Here is a 7,500-nt window from a genome sequence, read left to right as displayed (position 1 = left end):
TCCCACTCGTCGAAAATTTTCTAAGTCCCAACTTTGAAAACGACGGTTCCTGAAAGTCGGCTGGCGGTTGGATGGGGCAATGTCCCCGTCCAATCGCTAAAAATGAGCCGGAAAACGGAGACATTATGCGGCGGAACATTAGTGGTTTTCCTTAGTATAGAAGAGGTCTCGATTCCTAAACTCGGAAAAATTTTCAGAGTCCCAAAAATTTTCGAAGTGTCGAATAGTTTGGTTTCTCGAATTGAAAATTTTTTTCAAATTTGCGACATTACGACAAGCAGCGATTGTAAAGCCCGGTCCAAATTTTTCAAACGAGTCTTACTTCTTGTTAGTCCGCCTGGCCGATACCAAAGAATGGCCGACCGTCGACTATCGGGCGAATAGACGGGTGAAAGAAATAAAGTCGAAGCCGGTGGTTGGATAGATATCGAAGGGAAGGCGAAAGAGGCGAAAAGGAAAGCGCGAAATTTCTTTAGTAGCTTCGACGCAAAAACTTTGGTATCGACGGGGAGCTTTGGGAAATGAAACGAAGACGCAGAATGGGAAGTTGTCCGGTTCGGCGTTAGTTGTAGTTTCATTTCCACCGTAGCTGAGCTCCTTTCCGCCCGCCACTTCACATGATTTTAGTTTCGATTCCGTTCGATCGCGCTTGCACTGTCTTTGTTTTTTTTTCACTGCTTGGATCGCGGCTTTGCTCTAACCAGTTTAGCCCCATGCGATCAAAAAGTCTTAAAAAAAAAAACCGTTGAACGGAGACGAACTCGATGAGCTGTCGGTGTGTGTGAAATATCATTCCTTCGGTAAAACCGTTTTCGAAATTTCCGATGGTCGGTATATGTAAAAATATATCCGAACCGCGATGTGGACGGGAATTCAAACGCCCGCTTCACCGATTGGTGCGACAGCTGAGAAGCTCGTCACTCGATCCAACGACTCTTGGTCGAAAAGTTCAGAAGAGGTGCGCGCGTCAAACATTTTTTTGGTTTCGGACGTTTCGTTTCTTCGGCACGTGTGGTTTGTCTGTGGCCGTCTGTGAGAGAAATCGGACGCTTGTTCTTTGTTATTTTACCGTAACAAGACAAGACGGGAAAGATTCTTTCTTCCAAACTTACGGCATCATAACCATCAGCGTTTACCGTCAGCGACGATACGGAAGAGAAAAGAAAATGGTGCGCGTCTTTTCACTTTTTGACACCGTATCAAAAAAAATTACCGTTCAGGCGGAAATGTGTGTGTGTGTGTGTGAGCCGAGAGATAAAAAATAAAAAAGCCACCAAACAGAACGCTTTCAAATTATTTCGTGCGGCGTGCGCATATTTCACATTTTGCCGTTTGACGGAAGCTCGTTGTGTGGAACACAGAAGTGGAGATGGACGGAGTTGAAGGGGGGCGAAGACGGCCCGGTCGGACAAAGTCAAGAGATTGAAATATACGAGAGAATTGGGTGGAAGTGATGGCAAATCTATAAAATTCAAAAATCGGATGAGATGCGAGGACCGCAAAATGTGGCGTCGACTCTGACTCTCTTTTACTACGAACTTCCCTTCGACGGAAGATATCGAGAGCTGAGCTGAGCGCCCGCTGAGTATGGCCGGCGTAATTACAAACGAGTTACGGTTGGAGCTATATCGATTGTACGTATCCCGAACGTTCATCGAACAAGCCAGATCAACTCGGCGCCCGGTAAGATGTACGCTCAGTTATGGCCATGACACACGAAGGGAGAATTCAAACGGCTGTGAGTGTACGGCCCGCCCGGAGTTGTGTGTAGGCAGTGACCTCTCAAGAAAAAACGTAAAAAAATTTTTTTTGACAGTCACCGGTCTGCGACAAGTAATCAGTACGAAACTTGGGTGCAATGCAAAAAACATTTTGAGAATCCTTGCTTGACAACAACGAATCTAACACGATAAAAAAACGATCCCCATCGGTGTACCGCTTGCTTTTCTCGCGCTTCGGCGCAGAATCGCTTATTCAGCTGCCCTTGGAATATGTTCGTTTCGTGCATACTTGATCTCGGTCATTCTTCGGTGAACTCTTAAAGAATTGCGCACTTTTATAGGGGTAGTCTGGTTGCTTGTCTCGACTTGAAATGATTTGTTTTTTTCCGCCCATGACTTTCTATACGATGCCTCTATGCTGGCCTCTGACCGCGGTTGTTCCGAGTTTTCTCTTTCTCTTCGAAAGTCTTTGCGGAAAATTCTGCCTCGTGTGACCGTTGAGCGGTGAGGTGTGTGTGTGTGTGTGTGTCGTGCGGGGTGATGCGAGAGTGTGCCTCGGCGGTGGAAAAATAAAAATAAAACTCTGAGCCCACAAAAATTTAAAAGATGTATGCTTGTCAGCTTAGTAAAGCAGGCTTGACTTATGAGCATACAGCACGCCACATATGACCGTCGAAAACCGTAATACGGGAAAAAAAGTTGATGAATATATCAAGACCGGTCGAATGAATCCGATTCACTTTGGGCTCATAGACCGTTGAATGGTCTTTGACTTTGGAAATTGAAATGAAAAAAATCCAACAAACGGATCGGATCGGTGTTTCTCTTCACTGGGACTCGCTGTGACACGCCAGGCGTTGCGATCAAAAATTTTAGTTTCCGAAGAAAAAGAAAAAAAACGAAAAACGTGTTGATTTGGTGTGTGTTTGGTGATGCGTGGGCGAAATAAAAACCCGCAACTCGCCGGATGCATATCAAACAAACATACACGAAATACCTGGTTGATCCTGCCAGTAGCATATGCTTGTCTCAAAGATTAAGCCATGCATGTCTAAGTACAAGCCGCTAGACGGCGAAACCGCGAATGGCTCAATAAATCAGTTATGGTTCCTTAGATCCACTCCATCCTACTTGGATAACTGTGGTAATTCTAGAGCTAATACATGCACTCGAGCCTCGACTGCGGGCTTTCGGGCTCGCAGAAGAGGTGCTTTTATTAGATCAAAACCAGTCGGGGCCGGGCTTTCGGGCTCGCGCACCGTACCAATTTTGGTGACTCTGGATAACTTCACGCCGATCGCACGGCCTTCGCGCCGGCGACGTATCTTTCAAATGTCTGCCTTATCAACTGTCGATGGTAGGTTACGCGCCTACCATGGTTGCAACGGGTAACGGGGAATCGGGGTTCGATTCCGGAGAGGGAGCCTGAGAAACGGCTACCACATCCAAGGAAGGCAGCAGGCGCGCAAATTACCCACTCCCGGCACGGGGAGGTAGTGACGAAAAATAACGATACGGGACTCTTCCGAGGCCCCGTGATTGGAATGAGTACACTTTAAATCCTTTAACGAGGAACCATTGGAGGGCAAGTCTGGTGCCAGCAGCCGCGGTAACTCCAGCTCCAATAGCGTATATTAAAGTTGTTGCGGTTAAAAAGCTCGTAGTCGGATGTCTGTCTTCGGCCGGGCGGCGCCGCTCTGAATCAAGGGTGTTGCGTTTCACGCTCTGGGAGCCCGGGTGTCAAAGCCCGACTCTCTTCACGGTCGGACAACATCGCCGGAGTGGTGGTCGGTGCGTCGTTGTTGTATCTGCGGCCAGAGTTGGAAAGTTCTTTCGGGTTCTTTTTTAAATTTTGGTCGTAGTTGACTCGATTCGCTCCACCCAGTCAATCGTTCGGGGTGCCCTTCACCGGGTGTCTCGGGCGGCCGGCAACGTTTACTTTGAACAAATTAGAGTGCTCAAAGCAGGTGTATCCCAACGCCTGAATATCGCAGCATGGAATGATGGAATAGGACCTCGGTCCGATTTTGCTGGTCTTTTACTTTTGGACCCGAGGTAATGGTCAATAGAGACGGACGGGGGCATTCGTACTGCGGCGACAGAGGTGAAATTCTTGGACCGCCGCAAGACGAACAACAGCGAAGGCATTTGCCAAGAATGTTTTCCTTGATCAAGAACGAAAGTTAGAGGTTCGAAGGCGATCAGATACCGCCCTAGTTCTAACCATAAACGATGCCAACCAGCAATCCGTCGGAGTTACTCCAATGACTCGACGGGCAGCTTCCGGGAAACCAAAGTCTTTGGGTTCCGGGGGAAGTATGGTTGCAAAGCTGAAACTTAAAGGAATTGACGGAAGGGCACCACCAGGAGTGGAGCCTGCGGCTTAATTTGACTCAACACGGGAAACCTCACCAGGCCCGGACACTGGAAGGATTGACAGATTGAGAGCTCTTTCTTGATTCGGTGGGTGGTGGTGCATGGCCGTTCTTAGTTGGTGGAGCGATTTGTCTGGTTAATTCCGATAACGAACGAGACTCTAGCCTGCTAAATAGGTGACGGGTTTTATCAATTGAAACCGAAGGGAGTACGGAGGCGTCGGGATCAGGTGGCGGCGATTCGGGTCTCGGTGGGACTGGTTCCTTTAGTGAGGCAATCTCTCGGCTTGGTTTCGTTGTGCTTTGTTCGTCGGGTGTACGGCCTTCACGGGTTGGTTGCCTGGCGGATGAGGTATGGCGGGGCTTTGTCGGGAATGTCTCGCGGGGGCTGGCTCTATTGTTATTCGGTCGTCGTCATCCCCGGCGATACCTTCTGCTCTCGCGTCCGTCACGCAGTCTTCTTAGAGGGACAAGCGGCGTCCAGCCGCGTGACAGTGAGCAATAACAGGTCTGTGATGCCCTTAGATGTCCTGGGCCGCACGCGCGCTACACTGAAGGAATCAGCGTGTTTCACTCTCCCTGTCCGAAAGGACCGGGTAACCGCTGAACCTCCTTCGTGGTTGGGATTGGGGACTGCAATGATCCCCATGAACCAGGAATCCCTAGTAGGCGCGGGTCACTAGCCCGCGTCGATTACGTCCCTGCCCTTTGTACACACCGCCCGTCGCTACTACCGATTGAATGATTTAGTGAGGCCTTCGGACGGGCTTGTCGGGGTGCCGTCGAGTGGGGAGCAATCTCTGCCCGTGCGGTGCCTACCAACGGCGAGACTGAAAGATGGTCGAACTTGATCCTTTAGAGGAAGTAAAAGTCGTAACAAGGTTTCCGTAGGTGAACCTGCGGAAGGATCATAAACGAACAAGACAAATGTTTTGCGCATATGGCTTTGGTTGAGCACGAAACAACTAAAAGTTGCAAAACAAAAAAAACCCCATCAAAAGTCTTTCGGCGTAAGACATCGTATGAACTATGTGTGGGTTGACGGAAGAAAATCATTTATTTTGAACGGGTATCAGGCGCTCTGATGCGCGGTGGTTTAAAGCGGATTCGCCTTTTCAAATTGATTTTTCTTTCCTCTCGGCTCAAAAAAAAACACAAAGTCTTTCGATTTGGTCTATGGCCGTGAGCAAATTCTTCCTGCTTCGATGGTGAATGTCTCTATAGATTCATTCGACCTTTAGCGGCGCTCACAGTGTTGACGTTAGTAGAGTGAAGAATACGATAGCCCGCCTGGGCCGCGAGTACCGAAGGAACAATAAAGGAGATTTTATAAAGTCTTAGTCCCTAAATCAAACACTTTGAAAAATAAAAACTCGGTGGATGGAGAGTCGGAAAAAAAAAAAAAAAACATCAAGATTTTGAACGGGTATCAGGCGCTCTGATGCGCGGTGGTTTAAAGCGGATACGCCCAATCGAAATTGTTTTTTTTTTGTTTCTCTCTTCGTCTTCGGGATTTTTTGATTCTCGGTGGGGGACGAAAGTGTGAGACTTTACTCTGGACGTTCTTTTCGGGCGTAGATACTCGTGGTTGCGTGCGTGTGCGTCGTATAGACTAACACTCCAAAGCCCGACACTATGCCGTTGAAAACCGAATGTTTTTTAAGCTTGCCCTTCGCCCTCTCGATGAAGTAGGAAGAATTCAAAATCACAATAACACACTAAACCCAAATTCTAGTACGAGTGTTTATCGGAACATTTTCTTTCTGGCTTTCTTTCTCCGCCCTCGCATTCATTTGCTTGGGCGGGTTGGAGAAAAAGAGAGAAGAAAACGAATATGTCGTTTTATATACGACCCTGAACGGTGGATCACTAGGCTCGTGGATCGATGAAGAGCGCAGCAAAGTGCGCTAATCCATGCGAACTGCAGAACACATGGAGCATCGAAATCTTGAACGTAAATGGCGGCCCAGCTTCTCGCTCGGGCCACATCTGACTGAGGGTCGGTCGAATGATGAACGAACAGAGATTTTTTCAGTCTTGGTTTTGCATGTTGGGTCGCGGCGAGATTTATTTTTCACCCGGCCTGACCGCATAAAAGCTCCCGAATCTCTAACGTCTGGGTGCCGCGCGACTTAAGTGTCCGCGATGCCTCAAATACAAAAAAGGGGGAAAAATAAAAGAAGGTTCGCCCTGTTTTGTTTTTTTCCTCTCTATTCAAAAGAAACCTTTTTCGATGGCAAAACAGATGGGAAATTTTTGAGCCAACTCAAAAAAAAATTTTAGAAATAAACACATCTTCTCGAACAAGGTGTCGGCTGCGTGTGCGCGATATACCGCTTCAACGCGAGTTTAGTTGTGTGTGTGCGCCGGGCGTGTCGAAGTGTCGACCACCGCGAATTATCACTCACTCTAACCGCTCGTTATGCAAGCTTGGTTCGCGCACGACGCGTTGTTTCAATACAAAAAGCCGCAGGACGCCCTGTCACTTTTCGTAAATTAATTTTTGCGAATAACGAGAGACTCGCTTTATTTCGAAAAAAAAAAATTTGAACCGGCAATTATTCAATCTTTCCCGGCTTTAAAACGCCAAAGTCTGCCGAGCTAGATAAAGTGTTGTCTCCTTTTGAAAACAAACAATTCATTCTGACCTCAGTTTAGATGAGACTACCCGCTGAACTTAAGCATATCAGTAAGCGGAGGAAAAGAAACTAACAAGGATTCCCTTAGTAGCGGCGAGCGAACAGGGATGAGCCCAGCACCGAACCTCGCGCCCGGTTGAGCGGGTGCCGAGGAATGTGGTGTTCGGGAGGATCGTGCGCGTCTGTCCGGTATCTATCGTCCAAGTCTCCATGAACGGGGCGAGCAACCCACAGAGGGTGTCAGGCCCGTAGATAAGACGAGCCGAGACCGTGCATCGGATCCCTTCCCAAGAGTCGGGTTGCTTGAGCGTGCAGCCCTAAGCGGGAGGTAAACTCCTTCTAAGGCTAAATATCGCCACGAGACCGATAGCGAACAAGTACCGCGAGGGAAAGTTGAAAAGAACTTTGAAGAGAGAGTTCAAGAGTGCGTGAAACCGTTCAGGGGGTTAAACGGGTGGGCCCTCGAAGGTCGAACAAGTCCCCGCTCCCGGCACTTGGTTGTATGCCCTTAACGCTGCATGGAGACTGCCTGAATTGGCGGCTCTCTTGCATAAGTCGTTCTGCGATCGCAATAGCCACGCCAAGGTCCGCAAGTGGGGGGCCTAGTAGGACTCCGCGACCGACTGGGTGTCTGTTACACGGGGCGTCCGTTAGCGAGTTTCGTGGTTACCTTCGCGGGTGCCGCGATGACGAGCGCGGCGTTTCCCAACAGTACTGCCCGGTCGTGACCTGTCTCCTCCCGGGAGGTGTCGTAGCTTTTTTTTG

At 48.7% G+C, this 7,500-nt stretch overlaps 3 non-coding genes across 3 annotated transcripts in view; all 3 read left to right on the top strand.

Annotated features, from left to right (window-relative positions):
- Positions 1-2,715: 2,715 nt before the first annotated feature.
- Positions 2,716-5,010, top strand: LOC124319931. Its single transcript, XR_006913624.1, has one exon. It is a non-coding gene; the product is annotated as a small subunit ribosomal RNA (ribosomal RNA).
- A 936-nt stretch (positions 5,011-5,946) lies between these two features.
- Positions 5,947-6,099, top strand: LOC124319928. The gene has a single exon (XR_006913620.1). It is a non-coding gene; the product is annotated as a 5.8S ribosomal RNA (ribosomal RNA).
- Positions 6,100-6,740: 641 nt separating this feature from the next.
- LOC124319933 overlaps positions 6,741-7,500 on the top strand; it is a 4,575-nt gene continuing 3,815 nt past the window's right edge. Inside the window, exon 1 of the ribosomal RNA XR_006913626.1 lies at positions 6,741-7,500. This exon is cut by the window's right edge and continues 3,815 nt beyond it. This is a non-coding gene — a ribosomal RNA (large subunit ribosomal RNA).

Source organism: Daphnia pulicaria, unplaced genomic scaffold (genome assembly GCF_021234035.1).
Source record: "Daphnia pulicaria isolate SC F1-1A unplaced genomic scaffold, SC_F0-13Bv2 h1tg000220l, whole genome shotgun sequence".
NCBI classification, from domain to species: Eukaryota; Metazoa; Arthropoda; class Branchiopoda; order Diplostraca; family Daphniidae; genus Daphnia; species Daphnia pulicaria.
The sequence above is the reverse complement of the archived record's forward strand: the minus strand, read 5'-3'. Positions and strand labels throughout refer to the sequence as shown.